The sequence below is a fragment of the Theobroma cacao genome, chromosome 9 (genome assembly GCF_053813885.1).
Source record: "Theobroma cacao isolate CCN51 chromosome 9, ASM5381388v1, whole genome shotgun sequence".
Lineage (NCBI taxonomy): Eukaryota > Viridiplantae > Streptophyta > Magnoliopsida > Malvales > Malvaceae > Theobroma > Theobroma cacao.
The window spans coordinates 12521452-12536252 of record NC_142647.1 but is presented as its reverse complement, the minus strand read 5'-3'; the positions used below and the strand labels follow the sequence as shown (position 1 = coordinate 12536252).

General features: G+C 34.6%; 1 long non-coding RNA gene across 1 annotated transcript; it reads left to right on the top strand.

Moving 5' to 3' along the window:
• Positions 1–9143: 9143 nt before the first annotated feature.
• LOC148760732 (uncharacterized) lies at positions 9144–10873 on the top strand. Its single transcript, XR_016028287.1, has 3 exons — positions 9144–9192; positions 9847–9932; positions 10770–10873. It is a non-coding gene; the product is annotated as an uncharacterized LOC148760732 (long non-coding RNA).
• Positions 10874–14801: the final 3928 nt, after the last annotated feature.

The following is a 14801-nucleotide window of genomic DNA, read 5'->3' as shown; positions in this document are numbered from 1 at the left end:
ACTCGTGACAACCGCCGCAATGTCTCGATAGACATTCATTACTCGAATGTCAATCGAAACCTCGCAAGGCTCTTGCATCAATTTTATGTTTCTCCTGTGAGCAACAGTTACTAAATATCATGTTTTAAGGGAATATAAACTATTTTTAAATCAAAAACAAACAAAAAGTAATTTCTGCCATACAGAGGTATTTTGGTCATTTTTACTCGAAAATTTTGAAACTTGGTGAATATACAGCATACGATCGAAATATATACATTTCTTATCTAAAAATAGTTTTAGTAATTTAAATCATCCATTTAAAATGAAATTATGGCTAATCAAACTAAATAATAATATTAAATAAAATATTTCATTTTCTTAGAAAACAATATTTATAGAATCCTGCATAAACAATTTTTGTAGAGTAAGAGTAAAATAAATTCATATATATAATAGCACACTAAACCAGGTATACAAAAATATTCTACAATGACATGTGGGCTCCAAAATAACAAAAATAAACAATACCGTAGACCTAGGATTTCTAAGTGTGCAAATCTAAAAGCAAACCCTCGACAAAATCGACTGTCTACAGACTGCTCTGAACCTGAAATGGGTGAAAAGAAGGAGGTGAGTTTTTATAAACCCAGTGAGTAAGCAAAGTTCATCTACAACATCTAAAGCCGAGTAAATTGAGACAGTTAAATCATCCCATCATAATATGATTCATAACATTTAAAACTCATTTCAATTCATATAAAACAATTACATTTCATCAAAATAATCAACAAGGCTTCTGATACTCTTAAAAACTTGGCTTGTGCCAAAACTCGTACTCGGTGACACCTTGGCCCGAGCATCCAACCGAGTCCGCCAAGGATGTTAAAACGACATATACCCATAAAACATGGTTTTTTTTTTTTTACTTTTAAAACATAGCCATTCTTTGGACTTGGCTGAGTTTCATCCTCATGTGGTGGTTCGTCGTGCAGTGAACTCTAAACTTACCTTAGGAGATACCCTCCGCGCCTCTCGTACTAAGGTAAAATATAACGGGATTTATCGTGCCCCTCTAATAGGCTGATCCACGGAAACCCGCCCACTGCAGTAAGCTAATCAAATAACCCACCAAATCAATAAAAATTTCGACAGCATGACATGGCTAATATGATATTACGCAGCCTATCAAGGTAAAACAAACAGTTCATATAATCCACAAACCACAAATCCAGCCATTCATGCCATCACATTGTCATAAGCCATCAATTCAAACCATATATATAGATAGATAACATAAGCATATAGTCTCTACTTACTCAATTTCAAAAATCATCATTGAATTGCAAAACAATTTATAAATCTCATTCATTTAACCATCACTTAACTTATAAAACATAAAAATCTACGGTTTAAGTTCATTATTCTTTAAAATCATAAAAATGAATATAAACTACTTTAGATAGTTAAGGTGAACATTTGATTACTCACAATAGCGGGAGTTTGGAGTACTCCTATTCTTGGTCCTCGGGTACGATATCTTTACCCTTATCAAAGGGCTCACCACCTATACATAATACACGACACGTAATTCAATATATTTGTACCAAACTATTATAAAACTATTTCAGGCTCTATATGAATGCATGAAATTGAATGAGAATTGTTCGAATAATCACTTAAAGATGGTGTTCTTTGTGGGTTCAATTATGATCGACTGAATTTGTATTCGACCTAACTCGAACTATACACTGTTGAATTAACCAAAACATCCGATTCAACCTCAAATATATTCATTACACTTCCAATATTCCAAATACACCAAAGTACCTCAATGAGCTTGATTGTGACTTAATTCATCATAACCGAAATTCATTCTGATTCCGAACTAATGTGCTAATCAGTGTTAACACAATCCAATAAATCCATCTACATCATCAGGAATCAAATCCAAAGTCCATTTACTATGATTTTCTCATAATTGTTCAAGTCGTTTACTAAAAGAACTATACTTTTCGATAGTCGTTTTCGATATCCGATACCATAAATCATCAATTACGAGCTAAATAACATGAAATACAACAAAATCCATCATCAACATGTCATCTACAAAATTCAGCCAAAGAGGGTTGTTGAAGGGCATGTGATTTTCTTGCTTGTTTTTAATGTCAAACATCATCAAACAACTAAAAACACTAAGATATCATGAAATCTAGCAAAATTCATCATAAAAACCTCTCTCCCTATGTTCGGCCAGCAAGTATTCCCTCATGGAAACTTGTGTTTCATCTATAGAAAATGAAAAAGAAAGCATGGGAAAGGTAGATCTTAAGCTAAAATTGAAAAATCTTACCTTTGATTGTTTTGTTCTTTGAAATTCAACAAATTTCTCTTGAATTTTCCTCTCTAGGGTTTGTTTCTATTCTTTTCTCTTTGTTCTTTGCTTTGGTTGGCCATGAAGAGTGAAATGGGAGAGTTTATGTTGAGTTTATAAAGGAAATTATAAAAATATTAAAAACTTGACATGTGTCACCATGTGATTGGTCCATGGTTAAAACTTAATTATCCAAAGTATAAAATGATAATAGATGAAATTCATGGGCTTGACAAGTGTCATGGTGGTGTAAAATTTCAAAAATTTCAATTACGTCCTCGTGGACACGTGAAATGACCATTTTGCCTTTATGCTCGAAATAGAAATTTTTCACTTCTCAAATTCAAATTATGTTCTAACTAGTCGAACTTGGTCAAAAATCTCTTCCAACATTCCAATTTTTGCCCTTGGGTGGTAAAATGACCATTTTGCCCCTACGTTATAAAAATTCCTGATTGAATTCCAAATTAATCCTCGAACTTTGAATCACCATTTTAAGACAGTCTAAGGTTCAATAACTCTCAAATACTTCCCAAAATCTCTATTCAAACTAGTTCGAAGTTTTAATCGACTTAATTATACCACTAGGTACGATACCGACTTTTAACGATTCTCCGAGGCATCCTAGTATGTAGATATGTTATCAAGTACATGAATGACATTACAAGTATATAATAGAGTAGGACTTGACAACCTTAATAGGGGTGGGTGAATTGAGTATTTTGAAAATTCTTTGAAACCCCTTTAGGAAGATAAAACTCATTTGCATTATAAGGATGAAAAAACCTTTAAGACCAAGCAATAAAGATTTGTAAAAGTTATTTTGAGAATGATTTAAAAAATGGTTTGCAAGTGAAAGCACAAAGATAGGAATTTTAATAAACACAAAGGAGACACAATATTTATAGAGATTCAGTCTCGATGCCTGCGTCTTTGTCTTAACGTGCAAGTTTAGGAACCCGACCGCTAAATGTGGAGAAAACTTAGGTGTCGCTACCAATCATTCTTATCTAGGTGCGATTGACAACCTATTAAATTTGTTCTATCTAACAAAATCCTAAATTAATTTTAGGATCGCCTATAGAACAAGACTCGGTCTACGAATTTTCCGAGTTGAGTTCGGGAGCACAGTTACACACAGGGAAGGATTAGCACCCCCATGACACCCGTTCCATGAATGGTACCACTTAATCATATGTTATCTAAACCATTGATTTTATTCTTATGTTTCCTAATTGTTGTTTGTTTTATATTTTATTTTATTAACGAACCAAAATATTTTATTTGGTTTTATGGGTGTAGTGTACACATAATGCAATCATGAAATGCATGGCAAAGAAAAATCAAATAATAACAAACGAAAACCTTTTATTGAGGATATTTTCCAAATTCGCCCATCTTATTGGTGGGATCCGAGGATATTCTCTCACCTAAAGAATTATTAGGGAAACTCGCCTTCGCAAGTTTAATGAGTAAAAGCAATCATTGGGGTAGTCATTTACGTTTGAAAATAATATATTTCATGAATGCAAAACCTAATATGAGAATAAGCCTTTTATTAAGGATATTCTTCGAGCCCTTATTGGTCCCAATTAAATATGCTAAAGGGGGGGTGAATAGCACTTTTTGGCTCTTGGTAAGATGAGGAACTAATTTAAAAAGCAATGAAAGTAAAAACAGAGTAGACAATGCGTAGGAATTTAGAGTGGCTCGGTCCAAGACCTACATCCACTACCTTGATTATCCAACCAAGGATTTTCCAACCAATCCATTAAGAACTGGTGAAATTCATAAGCTTTCACCAAGCTTAACAATGGCTTTTACCAAGCTTAGCCAAAACCTTTCACAATAGTTTTTTCCGAGCTCAACTATAACTCAACACCTAACTTTTCTAAGGCTAAGTTAGAACCTACCACAACAACCAAGCTAACCCAAGCTTGATCAACCCCTTAGAGTGCCTTGCACACTCTAAGTAATTAAGAAATAAAGAAAAGATGAAGTACAATTGATCACCTAGCTGATCTAAGATGTACAAAGCTAAGCTCAAACACTTTTTCAAAGGATAGGAGTGAAATACAAGTGAAAAGAGAAGGTTTTTGGTCTTCTAAGCTCAAAATCACTTTTGATAACTTATTTCTCTTCTTTTTTATTGTTGGAGAGGCTTTAAATACTTGAAAAATCAATTTTGGCCGTTGGAGACAAAAACTAGTAGTTTCTAGCTATTATTTTGTCTTCTAGTATTCAATTCAAATTTTTCGACAGAATGATCTTAGTCGACTAACAGCGCACTTAGTCGACTAAGTTGTCTCTGTCTTCTGAACCTAGTTTTTGGCAGTGAGCTCTTAGTCAACTAACTTCTTTCTTTGTCGATTAAGTTGTTTCTGTCTTAAAGTCTAGATTTCTAGCAGTAGGCTTTTAGTCGACTAACTTACTTCTTGGTTGACTAAGTCTTCTCTGTCTCTCAATCCTCTTGAGCCCACCAACTTCTAATTTGAATTATAGCTAGCTAATACCCTTCATTATCCAACTAAGAGGCTTCTGTTTTGTTGATCAATTGTGGCTCTTTATTCATATGATTTTTGATATGTGTCTTTGAATGATTGAGTTATTCTTGGCATACAATTTTTATCCTGCACACTTAAACAATATAATTAGACATCTATGAAAGGGAATATTTTCCTTTCATAAAAAACAATAGAGTCAACATTCTCTATCTTTTATTTTTGATGATGACAAAACACTTTTAGATTAAGAGTGCAATGTCTTTGTTCAATATGAATGCTTCAAATCTATGTGTGAAATGAGTTGCTCCCCCTTAGTCAATGCATCTGGTTTTCTTTACATAATATTCAACAAAACCAAAACTGAGCATCACACACATAACTTAAACATGAAGACGTATTTAACTCTATTTAACTTAGTCTTCCTTCTCTCATTTTTCTTTTTCATCATTAAACAAGATATTCAAAACTCTCCTTTAATGAGTGCATCAAGATTTTCCTTTAATCTTTAAATCAAACTTTAATGAATGAGAATCATAAGCACTCATATACCTAAGTCATACAAGCTTATAGATATAGTTCAATAACTTCAAGAGTCAAGCTTGTGTCTACATAAGAACAAATGTATGGGAGTTAAATCATTTCAAAAAATTGTCAAAGATTACTTAAATAATGTTCAAGCAAATTTGATCCTTTTGTCATAATCAAAACTATAATAATTTTAAAGCTAACAGCCCTCCCATCGTACTGGTGGGACTCGAAGGTATCTTTTCACCTAGGAATTTTTTCAAAAGAACTCACCTTCTCAAGCTCTCTTGGAAAGTCCCATCATCAGGGTTTCTATTCATGTACAGAATATGTAATATGTCTACATGCCGTGACATTTAACGATACGATGATAATGTGTAATGTGACTAAATAATTTCAATATTCATTCTTAACTTTCCCGTAACACTTTTGTTATTTCTTTAAAAATGATTTATCATTATATATATATCATGAATAACTATTTTATTTTTATCTAATTTTATTTTATTGCATATATTTATATATTTAAGTATTTATCTATTTTGTTATGGATATTTTCCTTATACTTAAAGGCTATTACTTTAATCAAATATTTTATTTTAGAATTATTATTATTTATGCTTATATTTCTTATAATTCAATTTTTTTTATTGTTTTAAATTACCTAAGCTATTTTGTTTTTGACAAACTATTTTTTTATCTTTTCTCATAAATCTATTTTTTATGATTATATACATCTTCTTTTTATATTTTAGTTATATTCATTATTATTATGAGTTTAGTATCTTTGAAAATTTTATTTTTATTATTTATTTATCATTATGAATATCATCATTTTTTCATAGTCCCATATATATTTTAAGACTATACATTTCATTTATTTCCTCTTGTATTTATTATTATTATTATTTTCATTATTTTCATTATTTCATTGTTTCTTTTTGTTTCTATGTTTTTGTTTGATTAGGTTAACAAGATTTTCATTTGCTTAGAATTAATAAACATTGGGATAAGAAATTAAAACCCGCTCATCGTACTGGTGGGGTCTTAATCGAGATCCCTAGCCTAGAAAAAGTTCATTCAGAATTGCGACTTCTCGCATTCCCAATGAACATTCCATCATCGGTATTGACCTTAAAACAATCATTATATTTTTATATTTATAATTTTATACTATGTTATATTCGTTTATTTTCTATATATATACCTACATATATATAAATTTGTATAACTAAGTATTTTATTTCTACTACATGCCTAACTTACCTTATTTATGATTAAATATATGCTGTTTATTTCTCTTTTATTTCCTTTCATTTATAAAAGTCTATTCTATTTTTTATGACTAGATCTATTCCATATCTTCTATTTAAGTTTTTTTTATTTTTTATTAAACATTTTATTATTTTTTATATTTTTACCTTCACTAAATCTATCACCATAATTATATTTTACCTAGACATTTACTTCTTATTCATATATATATATATATATATATATATTTCACTTACCTAAATCTATATTTTTTTTATAAATGAATATTCATCTAAGTTTAAGTTTTTTTTATAGCTAAACATATTTAAAACATATTTATTATTTTTATATTCTTTTGTTTGTTTTAATTTCCTAACCCTAAAATATCATCTATAACTTTTATAACATTATGCTAAAATAATTTAAATTGATTCTTCATCATCAAACAATACATTTATAACCAAATGAAATGGGCTAGACCTAAACAACCCAAACCACAACAAATCCATAAAGAAAAAGGGAAAAGGCTATTACCTTAGTGGGTTAGGAGTGTCACGACCCGGAACCTCCCTCGGGCCCATGACAACAGTCGTGACGTCCCGATTGACACTCATTATCCTGAATGTCAATCGAAACCCCGCAAGGCTAACGAATTAGTTTCTTGCCTTTCCTATGAGCAATGGTTGTTAAATATTGAGTTTTAAGAAAATATAAACTATTTTAGATCAAAAACAATAAAAATAAAATTTTCGCCACATAGGGGTATTTTGGTCATTTTTACTAAAAAATTTCGAAACCTGATAAAGATACAACGTATGGTAGAAAAATATCCACTGTCGATTAAAAATAAATTTTTGTAATCTAAATCATTCATTTAGAGTGAAAAGTTGGCTAATTAAACTAAATAAAAATATTTGATAATATATTTCATTTTCTTATAAAACAATTTTTATAGAACTATACATAAATAATTTTTGTAGTGTGAGAATAAAATAAATTCATACATACAATAATTTACAAAGTTATAATGTAAAATAATAATTACAATGACAAGTGGCCCATAAATACACCCAGTATTGGTGATAGTAACCTACTGTCTGTGGGATAGAGGGGTCAACTGGAATTCTCGACAAAATCGGATATCTACAAGCTACCACAGGCCTGAAATGTTTGGAAAGGAGGTGGGTGAGATTTTGCAATCTCAATGAGTAAACAGACATTATCATAAATATCTAAAGGCGAGTAAAATAGAGGTAAGTTTAAACAACAAATCACAAACCATTTCATAAGGTTTTCAATTTCTTTCTTAAACCATAAAACATTTGTAATTTACCAAAACAGTTGTCAAGGCTTATAACCTTTATTAAAAACATGGCTCAAGACAAAATCTAGTCCTCGGGGATACCTTGGTCAAGGCATCTAACCGAGTCCGCCAAGGTTGTTAAGATATTTACATGTTAAACACATTCTAGTTTTGAAAACAAGTTGTTCCTTGGCGTTGGTCGAGTTACACATTCACGTGGGGGTTCGACGTGAAGTGAACTCTAACACTACCCCGAGAGTTACCCTCCTCGCCTCTACAACCGGAGTAACTATGAAACCGGGTTTACCGTGCCTCTCTAATAGGCAGTCCACGGAAACTCGTCACTGCAGTTGTAAAACCCAACCCTATAAATACATGTCATGACATACATGCACTGAGTAGCATGTTATTATGCTAGGAAAGCACATAAGAAAAGACGAAACCCGATATCGTACCTAACGGTACACTTGAGTTGATTTAACCTCGAACTAGTTCAAATAGGAATTGTAGGATGAAATTTAATATTTTATAGTTCAGGAATGACTAAAAATGATTGTTCGGAGTTCGAGGGTTCATTTGGGGTAAAATTAGAAATTTTGATATTCAAGGGCAAAATCGTCATTTTGCCACCTAAGATAATAATTTGATCATGGAGTGAAATTTTTGACCAAGATTAACTATTTGGAGTATAATTTAATGATAGGAAGTGAAAAAGTTTAATTCTGGTGATTTTTGGAGTGTAGGGGCAAAATCGTAATTTTGCCACCCATGGACAAAATTTGAGATTTTGAGAGAATTTTGATCAAATTTGACAAATTGGAGAATGGTATGAGTATAAGGGATGAAAATATGTCTATGGGCAATTTTTCAATTTTTGGGGCAAAAATGTAATTTTTGACTTTTACGGGGGCAAAAGTGTAAATTGCAAAAATTACTCCACCGAGACTTTGGATGAGTCTGAGAATTTTATCTAAGCTATGAATATATGAGACAAGTGCATGGTGAAAATTTGGAAACAAATGGATGAAATTTTAAAGATGGGCCAATGGGAAAGTGACACATGGCATTTTTTAATGAAATAATATTATTTTAATGAAAAGTCAGCCATTTAAACCCAAATTTTGAGTGCTGGCCGGCCATAAGGAAGAAAAACAGAGGAAATAGAGAGGAAAGGAAGAAGAAAAGAAATACTAAAGAGAAACAAGAAAATTCAAAGAGAAATTCGCGGTTTTCGACCGTTTACGCGTCTAACGGTAAGATTTTTCGATTTTAGCTTGATTCCTACCTTTCCTATGCCTTTATTTCCATTTAGCATGCTTGAGGAGAGAGATCAAAAAGTGATATCAAGGGCTGGACGAAATTCTAGGAGAGAGAAATTGAAATTTTTAGGTTTTGATTTTTAGTTAAATTGATAGTTTTAGTTAGTTAAATGTGTTTAGAAATTAAATTGGGCAAGAAATCATTAAATTTTCACAATACCCACTCTTGGCTGGATGCTCAATGCTGTACAATGATGATGAATTGATTTTATTCTAAGGGAAATGAAGAGAAAATGATGAAAAACGATTAAACGTGATAGAAAAACAAAGTAGAAAATTTACCGAGTTAATGTCCCATTTTTGGCCGAATTTTCCAAGGAAGGGAGTGAGCTGATTTTTGTTGTTTTTAGAAGGTTATTGGCTGATATTTGATGGTTAGAAATGTTGGAGAGAGAATGGGATGATTTAGAGCTAAAATGGAGCGCGTTAGCAATTTATCGGGCAAAGTGCCAAAAATAGGTTAATACCGCATTTAAGTCGTTTTAGGCTATTGCATTTCATACCATGCATTAGTATAGGATTTAAGTTAATTATATAGTGATTTAGCATCAATGTGATGAATTGTGTAAATTTTTGTAATGTGTCTAGGAGGAGAGCCTTTCGGAAAAGGCAAAGAAGTCGTACCCGACAAGTAGTGATCGGGGCGCTTAGAAAGCTTTTAGTTTGTACAAACGGTGAGTAAACTTATTATTATTGTAAATTATCTAGAGTTTATTTTAAATGCCCTTTATGTATTTTATGAAATGAGAACGAGATTAAAACGGGATTTTTGATGTTTTAGGAATAAATGTGACAAATAAAAATATATTGTATTGATTATGAAATTGAGTAATTGGAGGCTACAAATTGACTTGAAAAATATATATTTTCCTAGGAATGGCTTATGAGAAATGAGTATATGTGGCTATATTTTGTGAATGCATTGGGAAATTTATGTAAGTTGTTTTACTATGCAGGCTGGATAAATAAATAAAAGCCACGTTATACTGTCGAAATTTTATTAAAATTGGTGGGTTAGTCACTGCAGTGACGGGTTTCCGTGGACTGCCTATTAGAGGGGCACGGTAAACCCAGTTATATAGTTACTCCGGTTGTAGAGGCGAGGAGGGTAACTCCTGGGGTAGTATTAGAGTTCACTTCACGTCGAACCCCCACGTGAATGTGTAACTCGGCCAACGCCAAGGAACGGCTGGTTTTAAAAATAAAAATGTGTTTCACGTGTGAATATTTTAACACCCTTGGCGGACTCGGTTAGATGCCTCGGCCAAGGTATCCCCGAGGATTAGTTTTGGCTTGAGCCTTGTTTTAATAAAAGACATAAGCCTTAACAATTGTTTTGGTAAATTACAAATATTTTGTGGTTTAAGAAATAAATTGAAAACCTTATGAAATGGGTTGAAATTTGTTGTTTAAACTTGCCTCCATTTTACTCGCCTTTAGATATTTATGATAATGTCTGTTTACTCATTGGGATTGCAAAATCTCACCCAACTCCTTTCCACCCATTTCAGGTTCAGTATAGACTGTAGATACCTGATCTCATCGAGGACTACTATTGGATCTGCATTTTCCAAACCGTAGGTTCACAGTCCTCTTTACTTTTGTTTATTCGGGGGCCCTCTTGTTATTGTAAATTAAATTAAATATTTTGGCTTACTGTATTTCAATATGTATAAATTTATTTAGCTTTTACGCTATAAAAATTATTCACGTATAACTCTATAAAAATTGTTTTATAAGAAAATAGAATATTTCCCTTAATATTTCTTTTATTTTCTTATTATATTCAAATAACCGTAATTTCGTTTTAAATGAAGATTTTAGACTTTTAAACTCATTTTGAATATGAATTATGTATTTTGTACTTGTATAGTACGTTTTAGCTAGTTTTGAAATTTTTGAGAAAAAAATGACCAAAATACCCTTGTGTGGCAAAAATTTTATTTTGATTGTTTTTGATCTAAAATAGTATATATTCTCTAAAAACTCGATATTTAACAATGATTGCTCACAGGAAAGGAAAGAAACCGATATGTAAGCCTTGCGGGGTTCCGGTTGACATTCTGGATAATGAGTGTCAATCGGGACATCGCGGCGATTGTCATGGGCCTGAGGGAGGTTCCGGGTCGTGACAATTCTATTGGTATCAGAGCTTTTGGTTTTAAAGATCAAAGTTTTTAGTTTTAAAGTTGTTTTAAAAATTTACAATATCAGTGTGGCCCCGGATTAAGTTAAGTTAGGTTAGGATGAATAGAATGCATGCATCTGCATATAGAGCTTAAGGTTACCTAAACTTGCTCGTATTTTTTTTATAGATTACAATGCCTCCTCGACGTGGACGTCCACCTCTCACTAGATCGGTTGGGAGGGGAAAAGGTCGTTCCCAACGTCATCAGCCAAATATAGTAGAGGAGGAATCAGCTGCATCTACCATTCGGGCAGCACCTGCTGCTGAGCAGGCCGATAGTCCTCCACATCCTCCATCTCCTCAACCACCTACGGGTATTCCCGCCATGCCTACTGAGGCAGCACAAGCATTGGCAGCTTTCTTTGCAGCAATGGCTGGTCAAGCTCAGACTGGTCAAGTTCCACCTGTAGTGCCTCCAACTACTCCTTTAGTTCCACCACCAGTACAGGATGTATCCATTTCCAAGAAGCTGAAGGAGGCTAGGCAATTGGGTTGTGTATCTTTCACGGGTGAGTTGGATGCCACTGTGGCCAAGGACTGGATTAATCAGGTTTTAGAGACTCTCTCTGATATGAGATTAGACGACGACATGAAGCTGATGGTGGCTACGAGATTATTAGAGAAGAGGGCTCGTACTTGGTGGAATTCGGTGAAGTCCCGTTCCGCTACTCCTCAGACATGGTCTGATTTTCTCAGGGAATTCGATGGTCAGTATTTCACTTATTTCCATCAGAAAGAAAAGAAGAGAGAATTTCTGAGTTTGAAACAGGGAAATCTAACTGTAGAGGAGTACGAGACTCGTTTTAACGAGTTGATGTTATATGTGCCGGATCTGGTGAAATCTGAGCAGGATCAGGCCAGTTATTTCGAGGAAGGGCTCCGTAATGAGATTAGAGAGCGAATGACAGTGACTGGTAGGGAGCCACATAAGGAGGTGGTACAGATGGCTTTACGGGCTGAGAAGCTCGCGATTGAGAATAGGAGGATTCGGACTGAGTTTGCAAAAAGGAGGAATCTTGGTATGTCTTCTAGTCAGCCAGTAAAAAGAGGCAAGGACTCAGCGATTTCAGGGAGTACTACTTCTGTTTCCGTGACATCTCCTCGACCTCCATTTCCACCATCACAACAGAGACCTTCGAGGTTTAGCAGATCTGCTATGACTGGTTCTGGGAAGAGTTTCGGAGGTTCTGACAGATGCAGAAATTGTGGGAATTATCATAGTGGGCTATGTAGAGAGCCAACAAGATGTTTCCAATGTGGACAAACGGGTCATATTAGGAGTAATTGCCCACGGTTAGGACGAGCCACGGTAGTTGCATCATCTTCACCAGCTCGCACTTATATACAGAGGAGAGATTCTTCTGGGTTGCCACCGAGACAGGGAGTGGCCATACGGTCCGGTGTGGAGAGTAATACCCCGGCACATCCACCTTCGAGACCACAGACTCGTACCTCGACAAGAGTTTTTGCTGTGACGGAAGATGAGGCACAAGTCCGACCTGGAGCAGTGACAGGTATTATGTCTTTATTTGATAAAGATGCTTATGTTTTGATAGATTCTGGCTCAGATAGGTCTTATGTGAGCACCACATTTGCATCAATTGCTGATAGAAACTTGTCACCATTAGAGGAAGAAATTGTAATTCACACCCCTTTAGGAGAAAAGCTAGTTAGAAATAGTTGTTATAGAGACTGTGGGGTAAGGGTAGGCGAGGAAGAATTTAGGGGTGACTTAATTCCTCTAGAGATCCTAGATTTTGATCTAATATTGGGTATGGACTGGTTAACTGCACATCGAGCGAACGTGGATTGTTTCCGAAAGGAAGTTGTTCTTCGAAATTCGGAGGGAGCAGAGATTGTGTTTGTAGGGAAACGTCGTGTATTACCGTCCTGTGTAATCTCGGCCATCAAAGCTTCAAAATTAGTGCAGAAAGGGTATCCGACTTATTTGGCATACGTAATTGATACTTCAAAGGGGGAACCTAAGTTAGAGAATGTCCCGATAGTAAGTGAGTTTCCTGATGTATTTCCTGATGATTTATCGGGACTGCCTCCTGATCGAGAGCTTGAGTTCCCTATTGATTTACTTCCGGGTATCGCACCTATTTCTATCCCTCCATATAGAATGGCTCCGGCAGAGTTGAAGGAGTTGAAAGTACAATTGCAAGAGTTGGTGGACAAGGGTTTTATACGCCCTAGTATATCTCCGTGGGGAGCACCGGTTTTATTTGTGAAAAAGAAAGACGGTACACTTCGGTTATGTATCGATTACCGACAGCTTAACAGAATGACCATTAAGAACAAGTATCCGTTATCGAGGATTGATGATCTTTTCGATCAATTACAGGGAGCTACAGTGTTTTCCAAGGTTGATCTAAGGTCTGGGTATCATCAGTTGAGGATTAAAGAACAGGATGTACCCAAGACAGCATTCAGGACTCGGTACGGTCATTATGAGTTCTTGGTCATGCCTTTCGGGTTAACTAACGCACCGGCAGCTTTTATGGATCTCATGAATAGGGTGTTCCACCCTTACTTGGACAAGTTTGTTATTGTGTTCATTGATGACATACTGGTTTACTCGAGAGATAATGATGAGCACGCTGCCCACTTGCGTATAGTATTACAAACTTTGAGGGAAAGACAGTTGTATGCAAAGTTTTCGAAGTGTGAGTTTTGGTTACAGGAAGTGGTATTCTTGGGACACGTAGTATCGAGAACTGGAATATATGTTGATCCTAAGAAAGTAGAGGCAATTTTACAATGGGAGCAACCTAAGACAGTGACGGAGATTCGTAGTTTCCTCGGATTAGCCGGTTATTATCGGAGGTTTGTTCAGGGGTTTTCCTTAATAGCAGCTCCTTTGACCCGTCTAACTCGTAAGGGAGTTAAGTTTGTGTGGGATGATGTTTGTGAGAATCGATTTCAGGAGCTAAAGAACCGGTTAACCTCCGCTCCCGTTTTAACACTTCCTGTTAATGGTAAGGGATTTGTAGTATATAGTGATGCCTCAAAGTTGGGGTTAGGGTGCGTATTGATGCAGGATGAAAAAGTTGTGGCTTATGCTTCTAGACAGCTAAAGAGGCATGAAGCAAATTACCCTACCCATGATTTAGAGTTAGCAGCAGTGGTGTTTGCTTTAAAAATCTGGAGGCATTACTTGTATGGTGAGCATTGTCGGATATTTACGGATCATAAGAGTTTAAAATATTTGCTCACCCAAAAGGAGCTTAATTTGAGGCAAAGGCGATGGTTGGAGTTGATAAAAGATTATGACTTGGTGATAGACTATCATCCGGGAAAGGCGAACGTTGTAGCTGATGCCTTAAGTCGTAAGTCTTCATCGTCTTTAGCA